A 22,302-nucleotide genomic window follows, 5' to 3' on the forward strand; every position below is an offset into this window, starting at 1 on the left:
ATGTGCATAATACTTTATGTCGGTCGACTGTTCCGTCTTGGTTTTTTTTCCCCATCGAGAGGGCCAATGTGTGTTTATCATCTTCCATAAGGAGTTGATTGGCTCAGCTGCCCGTCACTACAGATCAGCTGCCCATTTGCACATGTGCAATGGTAACTCTACTTGGACAAACTGCCCGAAATGCATTGACAGAAACATTTAAAGGATTTTGAGTCATTCTGCACTCCAAATGCGTTAATTGCGTTCATTTTTTTTATCACGTTAATCATGATGACGGCTTAATCTGCGTTAATTTTGACAGCACTAGTCAGAATGCATCTTTCTCCATTTGTTATAGATTCATGACAAAATGATGTATAAACTCTTGCACAGTGCCACCTCTCAAGCATTACATTTGTATGACCTGGAAATCACCGGTTGCACACACTGTTTTGTTTACTACAATTATTTCTGATTATATATTTTCTCATTTCCTAAAAAATACATACAAAATAAGTACAAAGAAGACGAGTGAAAACATTTCCATGGGTGAGTTTTACAAAGAAACTGCATCGTGGTCTGTTCCGCTTGAAATATTGTTGCTCACAGAACAGTTCAATGTCAGTTTTAGTGTTTTACAAAAATAAAGACAGTAATTTAAAGCTAAAAAATTGAGACCATGGCCCACTGATGTACCACAGTAACAGGATTTGGACCTACTTCATAAAAAACACCTCATATTTTTGGACACGTTCTAAAACTATTATAGAGTTATCAGAGAAAAAGGAAAACATTTTTCACTAACCTATTACAAATATATGACAGTGCAGAAATCAGCTGCTGTCGTATAATTATTTATTAGTCAGGTCCAAACTGTTTACTGCAGCTGTGATCACTTTTTTTTGGTTTTATTGCGTCATTCACTACATTCCAGTTGAAGACTTTTCCTGCTTCCTACAAATTTCCATGTGGTTAATTCCTTGTTTTGGTTTCCTCGGCATTGTAGTGCAACACTAAAGAAAGCAGAGTAATGAAAAGTAATAAAACACATTTTTTATTAATGCAAGTGCTGTTGTTGCCTGTATTCCTATAGCAATCTCTATATTTTATGCTGTTTTTACTATTCCAAAGAGAAATAAGTTGCAAGTTTTCAAAGGAAAAAGAAATTTAAAGCAGGAAAGATACAGCTGACAAAATGCATTAAGAAAAGCATTTTAAAAAGAGTAATTTACAGACATGTAAATCTGTTGTTATCAGATTTCCTCTGTGCCAAAACACATACACAAAAGCGGTGCCTTTGATAGAAGCTTTGGGGTATTAAATAATATTGTAGCTGCAGTGAGTATGTCTCTAAACAATCCCTGCATGGATTTATATCTGATTATTAAAAATAAATGCATTCTTGGCATGTACACATAATATCCAGCTGCCATTTGCTAGAAGCTGATAACTGCAAAAGCACATGAAACCTCAATGTGCTTCCTCTCTGCTGCTAATTTTCTCTTGCCAATTATGTAATAATCTGCAGCTTGCTTTAACACCTAAGAGATTTCCACAGCCACCCATCAACTGCAGTTTTGCTCTAACCAAGAAAGAAACGGTTACAAAACTGAACTGAATAACGATTGTCAAATACTTCTTCAATTATCAGATATCAGGGGATTTTAACTAGTGAAACTCTTGCCAAACAACCGGCTGTGTTACATATTTTTCCAGTTCCTCATTTGGCTGAAATACCTTCTCTGCACACCAGATATCTCTTAAATAAAGAAAGAGATTCCCCAGCATTTGATGAGGCATTCATGTTCATTTATTATGGAATACACCCCACACTCATCCTTAATGCACATTGCCAGCCTACATTTATATCTTTATGTCAGTCTTACTCCAATGTTTGGAGTGATCCTTGGTGTAACAGTCAAATGTCAGGTGTAAATAAATCCTGATAGTTTCGCTAAAGTTTTGGGGAACACTATTCATCTCAGTCATTCAGTGTAAAACTCACAATGCTGTTTTAAATCTCATGAAATCAAACCTGTTTCAGATCTAACGGGGATCTGGCAAACTGTCTAGAGTTAAGAGTAGAGATAATTAATCTAACATGTAGCTGGAACATAACTCCAAAACAAAAATAAACCTTTGAAATATAGAGTTTGAGTAAGAAACATTTTAAATGGCCTGTATTTATATAGCGCTTTACTAGTCCCTAAGGACCCCAAAGCGCTTTACATATCCAGTCATCCACCCATTCACAGACACATTCACACACTGGTGATGGCAGCTACGTTGTAGCCACAGCCACCCTGGGGTGCACTGACAGAGGCGAGGCTGCCGGACACTGGCGCCACCGGGCCCTCTGACCACCACCAGTAGGCAACGGGTGAAGTGTCTTGCCCAAGGACACAGCGACCGAGACTGTCCGAGCCGGGGCTCGAACCGGCAACCTTCCGATTACAAGACGAACTCCCAACTCTTGAGCCACGATCGCCCCACGATCAGCACGACATCCCAGTTCACTTCAGACCCAGCAACACACTCAGACACACACTGGTTCATCCCAAAGACAAAACTCCTAAACACAAACTTAACAAGGTAGTGTATGCTGTACAGACTGACTGACTGACTGGGAAAGCAGAAGTGACATAAAGAATAGACTAGCAGCCTCATCCCCAATGAAGGCAGGAAGATGAACCAATGGTGATCTAGTTATTGCACATACACAAAAACAAAACGCTTTAACCTATAGCCCTATATTATCATCTTTGTTTTGATTTCTCTGATTCAGGCGTAAATGTTCAACTTCCACTTTCGTTGTTCAGTTTCAGCAGCAGTTTCCCGGAAACATTGGAGAGCTTGTATCTCTCGGATAGTTTGGGAAAGTCTCAACAGGTTGCCACGAATTTTCAAACAGCATGCACCGTTCCATAATGCACGGCACTTTTTAGTTGCAGTTTATTCATCTTTCAGATGTTAATTTGTCAGATTTTTGCAGTAACGGTGTTTTTTTCTTTGCTGGTTATTTGGAGTATAATATGCAATGTTGATAATGCACTGTGTGAGGTGCTGCACAGTTCAGGTGCATGATGTGTTACTGAGTAATGTGATTAATGCTTTCATTTAGATATCAAATTACATTTAAGAATTGTTTAAGGTCAAAAACTCTGTTTCTTAATTTTAGACCATTCAGTTTAATTTTTTTTCTTATTTAGTCAGATAAGAAATTCATTGCCATTACCATCACTAGTTTATGTCGACAGAGTAGATACTTACCCCCCCAAAAAACAGCTCTGAAATAGGTTCTCCCAGGGTTGTCCTTGTGGTGGCAACACACATAGTCTCTGTGGTGGAAAACAGATGGCAAATTGATGAGCAATACCCCTAAGAAGAATGATGAGTTTGTAAAAAAATTATCAAGATGCAATTAATGATAACAAGTTGTTCACTGATTATAAATGTCTTTGCTCACTCTAAGCAAAAAAAGCGGGGTGAATACGGAATAAAACTCGAATGACTGATTAACCCTAAACAAGTTAGAAGAGATGTAATTTTTACTCAAAGCTGTAATGAATCACTTCTGGCTGAAGATGGATGGCACCAGAAATCGGAAACAGAACAAAAAGCAGAAATTATAGGTTATCTTACCTTCCCCTTCGAGTGGAGTCTAAGCAAGGTGCGACCTTGAAGCAAATGGAGACTTGTATCAGCTTGCTTTTCATTTTACTCCTATTATTTTTCCCTCCATTTCAGACTTTGTATAACCTTATCCAATTTGCAAATGGAAGCGTTCTGCGCAGTCATCAAAGTTAAACAAGGTACACACACACTGAGATAAAGTCCTAGGCCTCTCTTCTGTTGATATATTCATTATTCCTAATGTAAGAACAGCAACCAACGTCTGTTTCTCAAACAGCAAACACGTAACTGCAAGTTCCCAACTTTATTAAACTGTGGGTAAGCCTAGCAACACTATTTATCTTGCTGATTATAAATGATTAGTTCATCTTTTGTTAAAAACATGCTATGCTTTTTAAAATAAATAAGTGCTGATAGAAGTAAATAAATCATTATGTTTTAAGTTTAATAGTTAAGTTTAGTCCTTATATTAACGTACGGTATGGCTTGCGGCCATAACAGGCTCAACACACCTTGTCTGAGCTCGGAAATTAAGCAGGTTCGGGCCTGGTTAGTGCTTGGAAAGGAGACTCGTTCTTCAGTATGCATATTATACAAATACGTAACACTGCTTTCTTGCACAGTTTGGCTAAAATTAGAAATATCCTGTCACAGAGTGATGCTGAAAAACTAGTTCATGCATTTATTACTTCTAGGCTGGACTACTGTAATTCTTTATTATCAGGCTTTTCTAAAAATTCCCTGAAAAGCCTTCAGTTGAACAAAAATGCTGCCGTGAGAGAACTGAGAGGGACTAGAAAGAGAGAGCAGATTTCTCCTACACTGGCTTCCCTTCATTGGCTTCCTGTTAAACCCAGAATTGAATTTAAAACCAGCTCCTCATATACACATTGAATAATCAGGCTCTATCTTTTCTTAAAGACCTCATAGTATCATATCAGCCCAATACAGCACCTTGCTCATAGACTTCCTAGGGTGTTCCCAGGCCCCTCTTCTGTGGAACCAGCTCCCAGTTTGGATTCGGGAGACAGGCACCTTCTTTACCTTTAAGATCAGGCTTAAAATTTTCCTTTTTTTATAAAGCACATAGTAACAGCTCAAACAGGTGACTCTGAACCTTCACTTAGTTGTGCTGCAATAGGCCTGGACTGCTGTGGGCTTCACATAATGTACTGAGTGTCTTTCTTCACTCCTTTCAGTTGTTATCAGGTGGGTTTGTTTAATTGTTGTTGTTTTCTATGTATTATTGTCTTTACCTTACAATATAAAGCTCCTTGAGGCAACAGTTCTTGTGATTATATAAAAATAAAATTGAATTGAGTTAGATATTTATGACGTCTTAACTATTTTATTGATTATATTCTTCTGTGAATGATGCGATTCACAAAACAATCCAGAATTGCATTCTGGCAGCTTCACTTTCTGAGGGAAACACAGAGATGTTTGCTCAACAAGTCTGAAAGTAAAGTCACCACCATAGACTGAAGAAAACATGAATTAAAAAATGTGGTACTTTTTAGCACCACATGGAGCAAACATAAATTGAGTTAGTTTCTTAGTGGCATGTGTCGTTATATATAATATTTCAAACATTTCAACAGATATCAACACTGTCTGTGGGGATGGTGTTTGCTCTGTGCTGTAGCATCTTGATGACACCTAGTGTGATCCAGTGTTATCAGGACACTACAAAACACAGCATACCACATCCCCACTGACACAGAGGCCACGAAGCAGAATAACATCATATCAGTGAGACCCTGAGTAAATATGACATTTGTCCAAGCTAGGAAGGCACCAAATAATGCTCCAGGCATTCCAGGAGAGAAGACCGCTGCCTAAGCAAAATCCTTTAGTGATCCCTTATGTGTCAGGAGTATTAAAACAGCTGAGATGCATTTTCCCTAAAGACCAAATCAATGGCTTTCAAGCCCCAAAACATGCTAGGCCACAAACTGGTGCACCCTAACGACTGAGTATATGAGTGTACATTAAATATGGAGAGAACTGCTGTTGAATACACGTCGCCGAAACCAAACAACCTCTGAAGTGTAAACATCAGGGTAACAGGACACAACTGAAATTAATTAATACAATAACAAAACAAGTCACACCAATGGAAATCCACAAGAGAAAAACAGGAAGTAATACAACATCTACCACAGAGGTGGCAACTTAATCACAAGAAACTTCTTCTATCACATCAGGGAGGCTAAACTGTCACGATCGCAGGCGGCAGATTGTGTGTTTCTAAGTGAGGATGAAACAAACCGTGGAAACAAACTGAAATGTAACCAAGGGTGAGCTGTTTTATTTAGGCTGAAGAGCAGGCACAAAACAAAGGCAAAAGGTGACCATGAGGGCTAACTAAACTGGGAAGAAACTAAAAGCTAAGAACATTATACATGGAATGTGGAACCGAGAGACATCCCATATGGAAAAGAAATAGTAAAAACTTATAAAAGACTAGCATAACATGTGGCCTACTTCATATAGTGAATCATATAAGGCTTATATGATTTACTCATGAAAGTGGCCACTTTCTCATTACTTACATATATTGTTTTAGTAAGTATCCAAAACATACACGTTTCATTTATATAATTTTTCAAGGGATCTTATATCTGTTTTCACTCTTGTATGCTTTTCATACAAGTTTCACACAAGACAGATACAAACTTTATAAAATTTATATATATCTTTTCCATATGGGATGGAACTCCTCGGAACTGGGACATGAAGAGATGGTCTGACGATGAACACAGGGAAACTCACACAATAAATACACATGAGGGTGACGAGGGAAGTGGAAACAAACGGGGAACCCAGCTGGGGAGAATAAACATAATGACACAGGAGGAAGCAAAACTGAACACAGGACGTGAGACTGTCAACATAAAACAGGAAACAGACTAGACCAGGGGTGGGCAATCTCAGTCCACGAGGGCCGGTGTCCCTGCAGGTTTTAGATGTGTCCTCGAACCAACACAGCTGATTTAAATGGCTAAATTAGCTCCTCAACATGTTCTGAAGTTCTCCAGAGGCCTCGTAACGAACTAATCATGTGATTCAGGTGTGTTGACCCAAGGTGAGATCTAAAACCTGCAGGGACACCGGCCCTCGTGGACTGAGATTGCCCACCCCTGGACTAGACGCACAGCTCGACACTGGGACTGTGACACAGGAGACAGAAGACAACAACAGGACTAGAACTCGAGGGCGTGAGGGACAAGGAGAGAGAGAGAGAGACATGACGGGCTGGGGAGAACATACATGAACACACATGACAGACAGGGGAGACATGACTGAAACACGAGGGGAACATGGGAAGAGAAAAGGGAGGCGAGGACCTGTAGAGCAAGGGACATAAGGACACAACCTGATGGAGAACAAACGATAAACCGCAAAGACAAGAAAAACTCAAAACATAGAAAGAACTAAACTCAAGGCTAACTCAAGGATTAATGAGTGACTTAGCCCATAAACTTTAGTTTACAGAGCTCAGAGTGGTAAAGCAGGGGGAAAACAATACTCTACCCTAAGTCTTTAGAGTAAAACTTGAACTTAAACCATCTTTATAATATAAAAGTCACAAAAACACTAATCAGGTATCAGCGTTCATTCCAGTGATGAAAATACACATTGTTTTATAGCAGGTCTCTAAAAGGGATTAAGCAACATATGCAAAGGGGATGTTTGTAACTGTCAGACTCTACAGGTAGCAGGTACGGATAAAATGCTATACAACTAAATATACACTGCAGTCCTGTTGATATGCACATGTACAAGTGTTCACATTGTGCAAACATCTTTTTAGTGTCTAAATGCCCAGGCATGTAGCTGACTGAAGAAGTGCCCTCTTCCATGGTCACTTTCGCTTTCACTTACTTTCATCTTAAAGGGGACTTTTGTAAGTTTTGATCCTAGGTATGCATACCATTCCCTTGATGTTTTTAATAAAACACCTTCAAAGCACTGTGAGCGGCAGTCTCATGATCTCAGGACACAGTCATCTCTTGTGAGATGCAATCAGCCTGAAGATGCACTTGGCTCCCTCAGAAGGACCAGTTGGTAATCAGAGCCCTGAAGTGGCTGAGACAATTAGCACTAAAATACACTTCAGTCTTATGTACAAACTGCTTCTACTCCCTACACTGTATGCATTACTTTGCCTTCATTTCATAATATTTATCATTTAGTAATGACAAAAAACATTTCTCTTCTGGAACCAACAAACACTTGTTGTGAAGAGCATCCCAGAAAGGAAAAGTCAGACTTATTTCCAAACACAGTTTCTTTTCTGCAGTGCTACCAGCACAGAGACATTTATTTATTAAGGGTCTGCGCAGTCAACTAAAAAACAAACAGAGATTATCAATTTGAAGTGCTAAATTTTGCTCAAAAGCTGTGAAGCTTATTAATATTATAAGATGGAATTTCTTTTAAATATGCAAGAAGAGAGCTTTTTAGACAATGCAAAACATTGGGCCTCATTTATTAATGTTGGCATAGTGATGGCAACCTAGTGAACTTAGTCCTCTTTCTATATGTTGATGCACAGGCTTGCATATGTGCTAAAGTGAAAATACTGCCAACCTGAAATGTACTACTCCCAGTGCTGCGTTGTTCCATTGTGTCCTCTCCTGTGAACTTTACCTTGCATATATGCTGAAGTACAACCCGTACACCTAGTGTTTGTCATGGCATCAGTTTGACTTCTCTTGTGTGCTCCTTGTACTTTCTTTAGAGAACTTTGTTATTCCCTGCTGTATGCCTGTTTAAGCTTATGGTTTATCTGGAGTTTGTACTTTCTGGACTTATAAATAAAAGCTTTACCATTTGTTTATCGAATCTGCGTTGGGGTTCACCTTCTGCAAATTATGATAAATGCTGACAAAATTATACAGGAAATAAAATTGAAATTGTTGATTTCATTTGTTTGACTTTATTAAAACCAGAGCGCTGTACTGCAAGTACTAATAACTGCCAGCCATTCCCAACACATAGAAGAGCAAAATGCAGAACTAAGCTGCTGAAACAGGTGAGCTACAACACATAAAATCACAGCTCACCTGTTCCATCATGTCAGATGTCAGACATATTTTCTGTTTACTGTTCTTAACCATGCAATGCCATGTGTATCATAGTTTGAGCTGTTGACTAAAATTCAAAATCACTAGTTGCAGTACTGGTTATTGCGTTGATATGGTGTACATGAATGTTTAATGGATAGACAGGTCTTAGTAGTTAAGGTAGTTTATTAATCAGGGGGAAGTTTGGAAAGCAGCTCTATGCGCTGTTAACATTCTGTGCAAGGAAATGTGTCCTCTTGAACTGGATCACGGACACGGCCCCATCTAAAACTCAGTGGCACCGGACGGTATTGGAATATGTGTCATTAGATTTCTTAACATGTAGGCTACATAGTAGGGACAAAAAGTTTCATAAAATATGGGACCCATTTATGGCATATGTTGGTCTGGATATCTCTGCTATTTTCTCATAGGCCCTGGTGTAATGCAAGCAGATCACTGCTATTTTACATATATGTATTGTTAATCGTATCTTATAATTAAAATGTCTGGATTTTCTATTTATTTCTTTGTATTCATGAGCCGGGTTGTTTGTTTGTCTGTTTGTTTTGTTTTGTTTGTTTTGTTTTGTTGTATTATGTTGGTTTTGTCTTGTTTAATCTTGGTGTCAGTGTAAAGTTTAAAATTCAATAAACACAGTTACAAAAAATTAGGTAGTTTATTGAATTCAGCTGTCATTATCATAATGAATGTTTAAATTAAAAAAATGCTAAAATGATCATGTAAATATGGTAAAAATTGTAAAAACTGATTATAAATAGTACTGGCAGTATGCTGTGTGTTTTGTCAGTGATAAAAACTTAATAGGTCCACTGTACACATTCCTTCAGCTACCTCTCGACGTCTCCATGCAAAGGTTTTTGTCATGCGGTCTTTCACCAGTGCTGTGTCAGGATGTAGCTTCTTGTGCTGATCATTTAGCACCTTGATATGAGCATCAACGGAGGCTGCATCTTCCCCCTCAAAGCACGAATCCTTTGTCAAAGCAGATATCAGTATTATCGTAAGTAAAATCTGATAAGTTAATGTTACTCGAAATGCGGTAATTTGTACACCAAATGCTTTGAAAAAAATGCAAAAATGTTGAATAGGAATTGCAAGTTGAGCTGACTTTTGTTAAATCAGTAATGATTAATTATATTACAACAGGGTTTGAGCATATTAGGTAATTTCATATAGAAATTTGTTGAAATAAAACATTCAATGTTATTTTAAAGTGACAAATTATTTTTGCAATTTTAATATGGAAAATTTGTGTATTTTTACATGACGTGGCAAATTTCCATTATTTTACCATATTTTTCTGGTGCCCCATATGGCAGATTTTTTTGTGTGCGTATATAAAGAAGTAATTAACAAAATGTCTGCAAAAGAGCACACTGCATACCGACATTGAGCTGAAAACTCCTTTGACCGCAAGTATAAATTAAGTTCTTGAATCTAAGGATCCCTACATCCAGATTTATTTGTGATATTTGCTTAATTACGTCTTTTAAATGTTATATTTTTGTTTTTAATGTTTTTCATTTTAATTCTGAAATTTAGTTTTAAGTTAGAAATGTTATTTCTGTTGATTATCATATGTCTTCTCCTTAAGTTCTTCTTTGTTGTCATTTACAGCAGGGGTCCCCAACCTTTTTTGCGCCACGGACCGGTTTATGTCCGACAATATTTTCACAGACTGGCCTTTAAGGTGTTGCAGATAAAGACAACAAAATAAAACTAGAAAGGGAAAATTTCAGAAGAAATTTTATGTGTGCCTATGCCGCTGGTAATCAGTGTAGTTTGCCATTCATACAGCTACAGAGAGCAAAACTCAGCAGAGCAGCCATTCTCCACCATGAATTATGATAAAAACAAACACCGCTCGCGCCTCACAGATGACAGCTTACAGTTTTGGGTAAAGATGAAGTGACTTTGTACAGCCCCGATTTGCAGACGCTGTGCACACAGGTTCATGAGCAGAAGTCCCATTGTACCACGGCAGACCCAACAATGTTTGCATGAACACGCTTTGAAGCATTATGTTATGGACCACTTTTCACACATGGTTGGTGTACCCACACAGGCAGCTGTAGCTTTTCAACTCATAGCCCAACACACACCCAAAAACAGCCAAGAGAGCACAGACTTTACACCCGTGGGTCCACCTCCCCTGCAGCGGCACTGCAGACCACGCCCGACACACACATCAAACACATAAAATAAATATATATGCACTTTTGCATTCACTTTTTGTTTTTGTTATTTTTACACAGTGTTCTGAATGATGAACAATGGTCTACAGCCAACCTTGTGTATTATTATACAAACTTTGGTTGTAAGATTCGGATAAGCATTTAATAAAAGCTAAATATTTTATATGAGAGTAAGAAAGAAAAGTATATCTTTATGTCCACCTTTCTCTGTTAATGCCCTACCTGGCCCCTGGCAAAAGCTTTGCTAGATCCGCCCCTGCACAGTTACCAGCTGTCAGCTACACAAAAAGGAGCTTGGTGTTTACAGTGAGTGCAGAATTATTAGGCAAATGAGTATTTTGTCCACATCATCCTCTTCATGCATGTTGTCTTACTCCAAGCTGTATAGGCTCGAAAGCCTACTACCAATTAAGCATATTAGGTGATGTGCATCTCTGTAATGAGAAGGGGTGTGGTCTAATGACATCAACACCCTATATCAGGTGTGCATAATTATTAGGCAACTTCCTTTCCTTTGGCAAAATGGGTCAAAAGAAGGACTTGACAGGCTCAGAAAAGTCAAAAATAGTGAGATATCTTGCAGAGGGATGCAGCAGTCTTAAAATTGCAAAGCTTCTGAAGCGTGATCATCGAACAATCAAGCGTTTCATTCAAAATAGTCAACAGGGTCGCAAGAAGCGTGTGGAAAAACCAAGGCGCAAAATAACTGCCCATGAACTGAGAAAAGTCAAGCGTGCAGCTGCCAAGATGCCACTTGCCACCAGTTTGGCCATATTTCAGAGCTGCAACATCACTGGGTGCCCAAAAGCACAAGGTGTGCAATACTCAGAGACATGGCCAAGGTAAGAAAGGCTGAAAGACGACCACCACTGAACAAGACACACAAGCTGAAACGTCAAGACTGGGCCAAGAAATATCTCAAGACTGATTTTCTAAGGTTTTATGGACTGATGAAATGAGAGTGAGTCTTGATGGGCCAGATGGATGGGCCCGTGGCTGGATTGGTAAAGGGCAGAGAGCTCCAGTCCCACTCAGATGCCAGCAAGGTGGAGGTGGAGTACTGGTTTGGGCTGGTATCATCAAAGATGAGCTTGTGGGGCCTTTTCGGGTTGAGGATGGAGTCAAGCTCAACTCACAGTGCTACTGCCAGTTTCTGGAAGACACCTTCTTCAAGCAGTGGTACAGGAAGAAGTCTGCATCCTTCAAGAAAAACATGATTTTCATGCAGGACAATGCTCCATCACACGCGTCCAAGTACTCCACAGCGTGGCTGGCAAGAAAGGGTATAAAAAGAAGAAAACTAATGACATGGCCTCCTTGTTCACCTGATCTGAACCCATTGAGAACCTGTGGTCCATCATCAAATGTGAGATTTACAAGGAGGAAAACAATACACCTCTCTGAACAGTGTCTGGGAGGCTGTGGTTGCTGCTGCACGCAATGTTGATGGTGAACAGATCAAAACACTGACAGAATCCATGGATGGCAGGCTTTTGAGTGTCCTTGCAAAGAAAGGTGGCTATATTGGTCGCTGATTTGCTTTGGTTTTGTTTTGAATGTCAGAAATGTATATTTGTGAATGTGGAGATGTTATATTGGTTTCACTGGTAAAAATAAATAATTGAAATGGGTATATATTTGTTTTTGTTAAGTTGCCTAATAATTATGCACAGTAATAGTCACCTGCACACACAGATATCCCCTAAAATAGCTAAAACTAAACACAAACTAAAAACTACTTCCGAAAACATTCAGCTTTGATATTAATGTGTTTTTGGGTTCATTGAGAACATGGTTGTTGTTCAATAATAAAATTATTCCTCAAAATACAACTTGCCTAATAATTCTGCACTCCCTGTATTTGTCTCTTAAAAACAGTTCATAACTTCCCTTTTTTTCAGCTGTGGCTCCAGAAAACATCAGCTGATACTAGAAATTAAAATCAAATTAATTCTAACAACAGCTGATCAAGCTTAAACGTGCTGCTGTTCTTTAGCGCGATAAACAAGAGCGAAAAGCCGATCGTTGATCAGTTTCATGAGTGAAGTTGCAACTGGCGAGAGAATGACAGGGGAGGCTTCAGTAACGACAGAATAAATCGTAATGTTTTCTCTGAATGTGGGACGATTCCGTTTGTACGGCAACTCTGACGAACCAACCCTTATGAATATAATAAAGTTAAACCTCAGTAACTTACCACAAGACACAGCTGTCGTGCTAGCTAGCATGCAGTACGATTGTAAAAGGTCAGCACAACGAAAATAAACTACACCTAAACTCTGTTTATATCTGACCCAAATAGAGTGCAGTTCATAACTTCTTACCTGAAATTCAGTTCACCCTCAGCTCCTGCCTTCGCTTTCCTGATCCATGATTGACCTCCAGGTTAGCAACCACCTTCGCTTTCCCTGATCCACGATTGACCTCCAGGTTAGCAACCACCGGTCGATCGGCGGTCGCCTGCCCCACCTCCTATGTGTGGTTCGCGGCATGTCCTTTCTGTCACACACCGGTGGATAGCTGCCCTCTGTTGTAGCTCCGGCTAGCTCCACCACCAAACAACTCACTTATTTTTTCCACATCGACCAGCATCATCGGCCCATATAAACGAAAAATAAGTCCAGCTAAGACACAGACCCTTGCCGGCGATCGGGCGATTAAACAAATTTTAGCCACCTCACTATCAGCCAAGCCTGGGTGGTTTTTTCACGAAGGGTCGCTAGCCGCGCTAGCTAGCTAAGCTAAGCGGCGCTAGCTAGCTAGCCAGCCGGCTATCAGCAACACGTAAGAGAACTGTTGCTAAATAAACTACACCTAAACTCGGTTTATATCTGACCCAAATAGAGTGCAGGTCATAACTTCTTACCTGAAATTCAGTTCACCTCACGCTCCTGCCTTCGCTTTCCCTGATCCACGATTGACCTCCGCGTTAGCAAACACCGGACGATCGGCGGTAGCCTCACCGCCTTGTATGTCTCGTTCGCGGCATGTCCTTTCTGTCACACACCGGTGGATAGCTGCCCTCTGTTGTAGCTCCACCACCAAACAACTCAGTTATTTTTTCCACATCGACCAGCATCATCAGCCCATATAAACGAAAAATAAGTCCAGCTAAGACACAGATCCTTGCCGAGCGATCAGGCGATTAAACAAATTTTAGCCACCTCACTATCAGCCAAGCCTGGGTGGTTTTTCACGAAGGGGCGCTAGCTAGCTAAGCTAGCGGCGCTAGCTAGCTAGCCGGCTATCAGCAACACTTAAGAGAATTGTCGCTAATATGGGATGTCTTGATAAAACGAGCAGATATTTGAAGTTTACACACCTACATTCTCGCCTGAAAATATCTTAAAAGTGTATTTTGTGACCTAGAAACACGAATAAAAGACATATAAACGAAGTGGTGTCCGCCATTGTTGAACTCGGCAGAGGGTGCTATGAATTATGGGATATGGAGTTTTGTAACAAGCATACAGATTTTCAGCCGTACTACTCCCGGTATGCCACTAGAGAGAGCCAACCCACCACAAATAAAGTCTGTTTCTATGGAAATTGGCCTAAATTTGCACTAAAATCTAAATATTTCAAAAACTATAAAAGTCATAAACACCAAAAGTGTATACCATACTAGTCCAGCTCCAGCCGCACAAAATGATCTAACATATGTAACCCTATTTTCAAAACTGTTTGGCAGAGAAGCGGGAAAATTTTCACTAAAATATTAATATTTAAAAACTATAATAGTTATAAACACCAAAAGTCATAGCACACCATTCCTGATCCAGCCGCACAAAATGAGGTAACATATATGAAGCTTGTCTCAAAACTGCGGGCGAGTTTAAGCTGCAAAATTTCAGGCGGAAACTGAAGAATAATAATAATAACTAGAAAGCGAAAATTTCAGAAGAAATTTTATGTGTGCCTATGCCGCTGCGAATCAGTGTAGTTTGACATTCATACGGCTACAGAGAGCAAAACTCAGAAGAGCAGCCATTCTCCACCGTGAACTATGGTAAAACAAACACCGCTCGCGCCTCACAGATGACAGCTTACAGTTTTGGGTAAAGATGAAGTGACTTTGCACAGCCCCGATTTGCAGATGCTGTGCACACAGGTTCATGAGCAGAAGTCCCATTGTACCACGGCAGACCCGACAATGTTTGCATGAACACTCTTTGAAGCATTACGTTATGGACCACTTTTCACACATGCTTGGTGTACCCACACAGCCGGCTGTAGCTTTTCAACTGACAGCCCGACACACACCCAAAAACAGCCGAAAGAGCACAGACTTTACGCCCGTGGGTCCACCTCCCTGCAGCGGCACTGCAGACCACGCCCGCCACACACATCAAACACGTAAAATAAATATTTATGCACTTTTGCATTTACTTTTTGTTTTTGTTATTTTACACAGTAAATGATTAACAATGGTCTACAGCCAATCTTGTGTATTATTATACAAACTTTGGTTGTAAGATGCAGATAACTATTTAATAAAAAGCTAAATATTTTATACGAGAGTAAGAAAGAAAAGTATATCTTTGTGTCCCCTTTCCTGTTAATGCCCTACCTGGCCCCTGGCAAAAGCTTTGCTAGATCCGCCCCTGCACAGTTACCAGCTGTCAGCTACACAAAAACAGGAGCTGGGTGTTTATTTGTCTCTGAGAAACAGTTCATAACTTCCTTCAACTCATTCATGTCACCTAAAGCAGGGCTCGCAAAATTTCAAAATCCCTGGTAGCCCTTCGGGAGGCACTCTTCAGTTTTTGGTAATAAATTTAAGTAGCCGAATAAAAAAAAAAAGAGGACAATTTTGATTGATGTTTTGTTTCCTTTACAATATTATACATTAAAGTATAATATTGTAAAGGAAACAAAACATCAATCTAAAAATATTAAAAACACAAATTACAACAACAATTTCAATCATCAACTCAAATATTTGGTTCTAATTGAACAAATTTCTATGAACTTGTAAGAACTGTACAACAGGAATCAGTCTGTGTCAGATCCTTATTTTTGACATTTCCACTGAAATCACAGGTAAGAGGCAAGTGCAACCAAGATCTAGGCCATTTGCTTTTTGAAGTTTGCAAAGACTGCTAAATTTTGCCAGTGGTAGTTCACTCTTTGCAACATAGTAGGCTGTTCTAAACAGATTTTCAGGACTTCTTGTTGTGCTTGGTTTATTTTTAGTATGCTTTTTGCAATTGGTGTTTGTTCTGGGAAAGATATTGCAGACTGGGCAATAATGCATTTCTTGCATTTGTCATGGGTTCTGATGGGGTCTTTCTTAAAATGACTGGTCCCAGTAACAAAGGCGCTTGTCGACTCAGAAATCGAGGGAAACTCACAACACACCCGGCAGAACATGAGGTTATTTAGCTCGTCGTATTCCAGCCACATAAATTCTTTAGTCCATGAAACCATAAAGCTGCGCTTTCTTTTTCCCTCATAGTCTGATTTGTCATAACTTTTCCGTTTTGTGGTTGGCTTTTCTTTGGCTGCCCTTCTTCACCCTGACCTCTCTTGTTTGGCTCTGCAGAACTAAAATACCTGCTTAAATCCATCTGCTCTTACATGCATACTTACATAACGATCAGCAATTCTCTGCGTAATCAGCCTCTATCACGTTTAAGCTTGCTGCAGGAGATTTCACTTGTCATGTTTGATAGTAAGCTAACGATTGATAAGACGATGTCAGAGGAATTGGTGTGCAATTAATCTGTGACTTACCAATTAGTGCTGTCGCTCTCTACACACAGTTAGCGCAAAGTGAAAGTGAAAGCAAAAACAAGCGCCAAATTCAAACGCGATTTCAATGTGTCACATATTGACAGTGGCTCATCGATGCCGATGACATAATTACTCAGCTACATTTGCGAAAAGAATGCAAAAGCATTGACATATCTTTCCCTCCCATGATAGCCCGACGGGCAGGGCTGAGATGGATTTTGGTAGCCCGATTGGAAAAATCGCTAGCCCGGGACGTCGGGCTAGCGAGCCCTGTAAAGGGTAAACCTGTTTCTCCATCACCAGTTCAGCTCTGATGATTCAGTAAGGACATCTCCTGGTTTGGACCAGCCGCAAAATTAAAATCAAATGAATTCTAACAACAGCTGATCAAGCTTAAACGTGCTGCTGTTGTTTAGCGCGATAAACAAGAGCGAAAAAGCCGATCGTTGATCAGTTTCACGATTGAAGTTGCAACAGGCCAGAGAATGACAGGGAGGCTTCATAACGACAGAATAAATCGTAATATTTTCTCTGAATGTGGGGCGATTCCGTTTGTACGGCAACTCTACGGACTAACCGTTATGAATAAAATAAAGTTCAACGTCAGTAACTTAGCGCGCACACAGCTCTATAGAAACTCCTGTGCAATTCATAACTTCTTACCTGAAATTCAGTTCACCTCACGCTCCTGCCTTAGGTTTGCCTGATCCACGATCTACCACCGGTCGATCGGCGGTCCCCGCCGCCTCCTATGTCTCGTTCCCGCATGTTTTTCTGACACACACCGGTAGATAGCTGCTCTCTGTTGTAGCTGCGCGTTAGCCAAGACCAAACAACTCAGTTATTATTTCCACATCGAGCGGCGCTAGCTGAAGCGGCGCTAGCCACGCTAGCTAGTTAGCCGGCAACATCGTCCAGATATAATATGGGATGTTTTGACAAAACGAGCAGATATTTGAAGTTTACACACCTACATTCTCGCCTGAAAATATCTTAAAAGTTCATTTTGTGACCTAGAAACACGAATAAAAGACGTTTAAAAGCGAAGAGGTGTCCGCCATTGTTGAACTCGGCAGAGGCGTGCTATGCATTATGGGATATTGAGTTTAAAAACAAGCATACAGATTTCGGCCGTACTACTCCCGGTATACCACTAGAGAGAGCCAACCCACCACAAATAAAGTCTGTTTCTATGGAAATTGGCCTAAATTTGCACTAAAATCTAAATATTTCAAAAACTATAAAAGTCATGAACACCAAAAGTGTATACCATACTAGTCCAGCTCCAGCCGCACAAAATGATCTAACATATAACCCTATTGTCAAAACTGTTAGGCAGAGAGGCGCGGGAAAATTTTCACTAAAATATTAATATTTAAAAAACTATAATAGTTATAAACACCAAAAGTCATAGCACACCATTCCTGATCCAGCCGCACAAAATGAGGTAACATATATGAAGCTTGTCTCAAAACTGCGGGCGAGATTCGCTGCAAAATTTCAGGCGGAAACTGGAGAATAATAATAATAACTAGAAAGCGAAAATTTCAGAAGAAATTTTATGTGTGCCTATGCCGCTGCTATTCAGTGTAGTTTGCCATTCATATAGCTACAGAGAGCAAAACTCAGAAGAGCACCCATTCTCCACCATGAACTATGGTAAAAACAAACACCGCTCAAGCTTCACAGATAACAGCTTACAGTTTTGTGTAAAGATGAAGTTACTTCAGTACAGCGCCGATTTGCAGACGCTGTGCACACAGGTTCATGAGCAGAAGTCCCATTGTACCACGGCAGATCCGACAATGTTTGCATGAACACGCTTTGAAGCATTACGTTATGGACCACTTTTCACACATGGTTGGTGTACCCAAACAGCCGGCTGTAGCTTTTCAACTCACAGCCCGACACACACCCAAAACAGCCGAGAGAGCACAGACTACGCCTGAGAGGCGTGATTGCAGGTGCCGCTCAGGTGGGTCCACCTCCCCTGCAGCGGCACTGCAGACCACGCCCCGCCACACACATCAAACACGTAAAATAAATATTTATGCACTTTCGCATTCACTTTTTGTTTTTTGTTATTTTTACACAGTGTTCTGAATGATGAACAATGGTCTACAGCCAATCTTGTGTATTATTATACAAACTTTGGTTGTAAGATTCAGATAACTATTTAATAAAAGCTAAATATTTTATATGAGAGTAAGAAAGAAAAGTATATCTTTATGTCCACCTTTCTCTGTTAATGCCCTACCTGGCCCCCTGGCAAAAGCTTTGCTAGATCCGCCCCTGCACAGTTACCAGCTGTCAGCTACACAAAAAAAGGAGCTTGGTGTATATTTGTCTGTCAGAAACAACTCATAACTTCCCTTCAACTCATTCATGTCACCTAAGGGTAAACCTGTTTCTCCATCACCAGTTCAGCTCTGATGATTCAGTAAGGACATCTCCTGATTTCATCTTCATGCTCCAGCAAACATCAGCTGATACTAGAAATTAAAATCAAAAGAATTCTAACAACAGCTGATCAAGCTTAAACGTGCTGGTGTTGTTTAGCGCGATAAACAAACAAGAGAAAAGCCGATCATTGATCAGTTTCATGACTGAAGTTTCAACAGGCGAGAGAATGACAGGGGAGGCTGTCATAAAGTTCAACATCGGTAACATCGGTAACTTAGCACGCACACAGCTGTATACAGACTCCGTAGTGCTAGCTAGCACGCAGTACGAGTTATTGTAAGTGATTGAAAAGTCAGCACAACGAAAATAAACTACACCTAAACTCGGTTTATATCTGACCCAAATAGAGTGCAGGTCATAACTTCTTACCTGAAATTCAGTTCACCTCACGCTCCTGCCTTCGCTTTCCCTGATCCACGATTGACCTCCGCGTTAGCAAACACCGGTCGATCGGCGGTACCCTCACCGCCTTGTATGTCTCGTTCGCGGCATGTCCTTTCTGTCACACACCGGTGGATAGCTGCCCTCTGTTGTAGCTCCACCACCAAACAACTCAGTTATTTTTTCCACATCGACCAGCATCATCGGCCCATATAAACGAAAAATAAGTCCAGCTAAGACACAGACCCTTGCCGAGCGATCGGGCGATTAAACAAATTTTAGCCACCTCACTATCAGCCAAGCCTGGGTGGTTTTTCAGGAAGGGTCGCTAGCCGCGCTAGCTAGCTAAGCTAGCGGCGCTAGCTAGCTAGCCAGCTGGCTATCAGCAACACGTAAGAGAACTGTTGCTAAATAAACTACACCTAAACTCGGTTTATATCTGACCCAAATAGAGTGCAGGTCATAACTTCTTACCTGAAATTCAGTTCACCTCACGCTCCTGCCTTCGCTTTCCCTGATCCACGATTGACCTCCGCGTTAGCAAACACCGGACGATCGGCGGTAGCCTCACCGCCTTGTATGTCTCGTTCGCGGCATGTCCTTTCTGTCACACACCGGTGGATAGCTGCCCTCTGTTGTAGCTCCACCACCAAACAACTCAGTTATTTTTTCCACATCGACCAGCATCATCGGCCCATATAAACGAAAAATAAGTCCAGCTAAGACACAGACCCTTGCCGAGCGATCGGGCGATTAAACAAATTTTAGCCACCTCACTATCAGCCAAGCCTGGGTGGTTTTTCACGAAGGGTCGCTAGCCGCGCTAGCTAGCTAAGCTAGCGGCGCTAGCTAGCTAGCCAGCCGGCTATCAGCAACACGTAAGAGAACTGTTGCTAAATAAACTACACCTAAACTCGGTTTATATCTGACCCAAATAGAGTGCAGGTCATAACTTCTTACCTGAAATTCAGTTCACCTCACGCTCCTGCCTTCGCTTTCCCTGATCCACGATTGACCTCCGCGTTAGCAAACACCGGACGATCGGCGGTAGCCTCACCGCCTTGTATGTCTCGTTTGCGGCATGTCCTTTCTGTCACACACCGGTGGATAGCTGCCCTCTGTTGTAGCTCCACCACCAAACAACTCAGTTATTTTTCCACATCGACCAGCATCATCGGCCCATATAAACGAAAAATAAGTCCAGCTAAGACACAGACCCTTGCCGAGCGATCAGGCGATTAAACAAATTTTAGCCACCTCACTATCAGCCAAGCCTGGGTGGTTTTTCACGAAGGGGCGCTAGCTAGCTAAGCTAGCGGCGCTAGCTAGCTAGCCGGCTATCAGCAACACTTAAGAGAATTGTCGCTAATATGGGATGTCTTGATAAAACGAGCAGATATTTGAAGTTTACACACCTACATTCTCGCCTGAAAATATCTTAAAAGTGTATTTTGTGACCTAGAAACACGAATAAAAGACATATAAAACGAAGTGGTGTCCGCCATTGTTTAACTTCGGCAGAGGGTGCTATGACTTATGGGATATGGAGTTTTGTAACAAGCATACAGATTTTCAGCCGTACTACTCCCGGTATACCACTAGAGAGAGCCAACCCACCACAAATAAAGTCTGTTTCTATGGAAATTGGCCTAAATTTGCACTAAAATCTAAATATTTCAAAAACTATAAAAGTCATAAACACCAAAAGTGTATACCATACTAGTCCAGCTCCAGCCGCACAAAATGATCTAACATATGTAACCCTATTTTCAAAACTGTTTGGCAGAGAAGCGCGGGAAAATTTTCACTAAAATATTAATATTTAAAAGCTATAATAGTTATAAACACCAAAAGTCATAGCACACCATTCCTGATCCAGCCGCACAAAATGAGGTAACATATATGAAGCTTGTCTCAAAACTGCGGGCGAGTTTCGCTGCAAAATTTCAGGCGAAACTGAAGAATAATAATAATAATAATAAATCCGACGAATAGTAATATGTGTGCCTCTTGCATAGGCACACATAATAATAATAATAATAATAATAATAATAATAATAATAAATCCGACGAATAGTAATATGTGTGCCTCTTGTCATAGGCACACATAACTAGAAAGCGAAAATTTCAGAAGAAATTTTATGTGTGCCTATGCCGCTGCTAATCAGTGTAGTTTGCCATTCATACGGCTACAGAGAGCAAAACTCAGCAGAGCAGCCATTCTCCACCATGAATTATGATAAAACAAACACCGCTCGCGCCTCACAGATGACAGCTTACAGTTTTGGGTAAAGATGAGGTGACTTCAGTACAGCCCCGATTTGCAGACGCTGTGCACAGAGGTTCATGAGCAGAAGTCCCATTGTATCACGGCAGACCCGACAATGTTTGCATGAACATGCTTTGAAGCATTACATTATGGACCACTTTTCACACATGGTTGGTGTACCCACACAGGCAGCCGTAGCTTTTCAACTCATAGCCCAACACACACCCAAAAACAGCCAAGAGAGCACAGACTTTACACCCGTGGGTCCACCTCCCCTGCAGCGGCACTGCAGACCACGCCCGACACACATCAAACACATAAAATAAATATGTATGCACTTTCGCATTCACTTTTTGTTTTTTGTTATTTTTACATAGTGTTCTGAATGATGAACAATGGTCTACAGCCAATCTTGTGTATTATTATACAAACTTTGGTTGTAAGATGCAGATAACTATTTAATAAAAAGCTAAATATTTTATACGAGAGTAAGAAAGAAAAGTATATCTTTGTGTCCCCTTTCCTGTTAATGCCCTACCTGGCCCCCTGG

General features: G+C 40.6%; 1 long non-coding RNA gene across 1 annotated transcript in view; it reads right to left on the minus strand.

The window, feature by feature from the left end:
- Nucleotides 1–13,805, minus strand: part of LOC120441717 — an 89,102-nt gene extending 75,297 nt beyond the window's left edge. The window contains exons 1-3 of the long non-coding RNA XR_005614223.1: nt 13,770–13,805; nt 3,622–3,656; nt 3,250–3,317 (exon numbers count right to left, since the gene is read on the minus strand). This is a non-coding gene — a long non-coding RNA (uncharacterized LOC120441717). The remainder of the gene's footprint in view (nt 1–3,249; nt 3,318–3,621; nt 3,657–13,769) is intronic.
- Between the last annotated feature and the right edge of the window lie 8,497 nt (nt 13,806–22,302).

The sequence above is a fragment of the Oreochromis aureus genome, linkage group 9, assembly GCF_013358895.1.
Source record: "Oreochromis aureus strain Israel breed Guangdong linkage group 9, ZZ_aureus, whole genome shotgun sequence".
NCBI classification, from domain to species: Eukaryota; Metazoa; Chordata; class Actinopteri; order Cichliformes; family Cichlidae; genus Oreochromis; species Oreochromis aureus.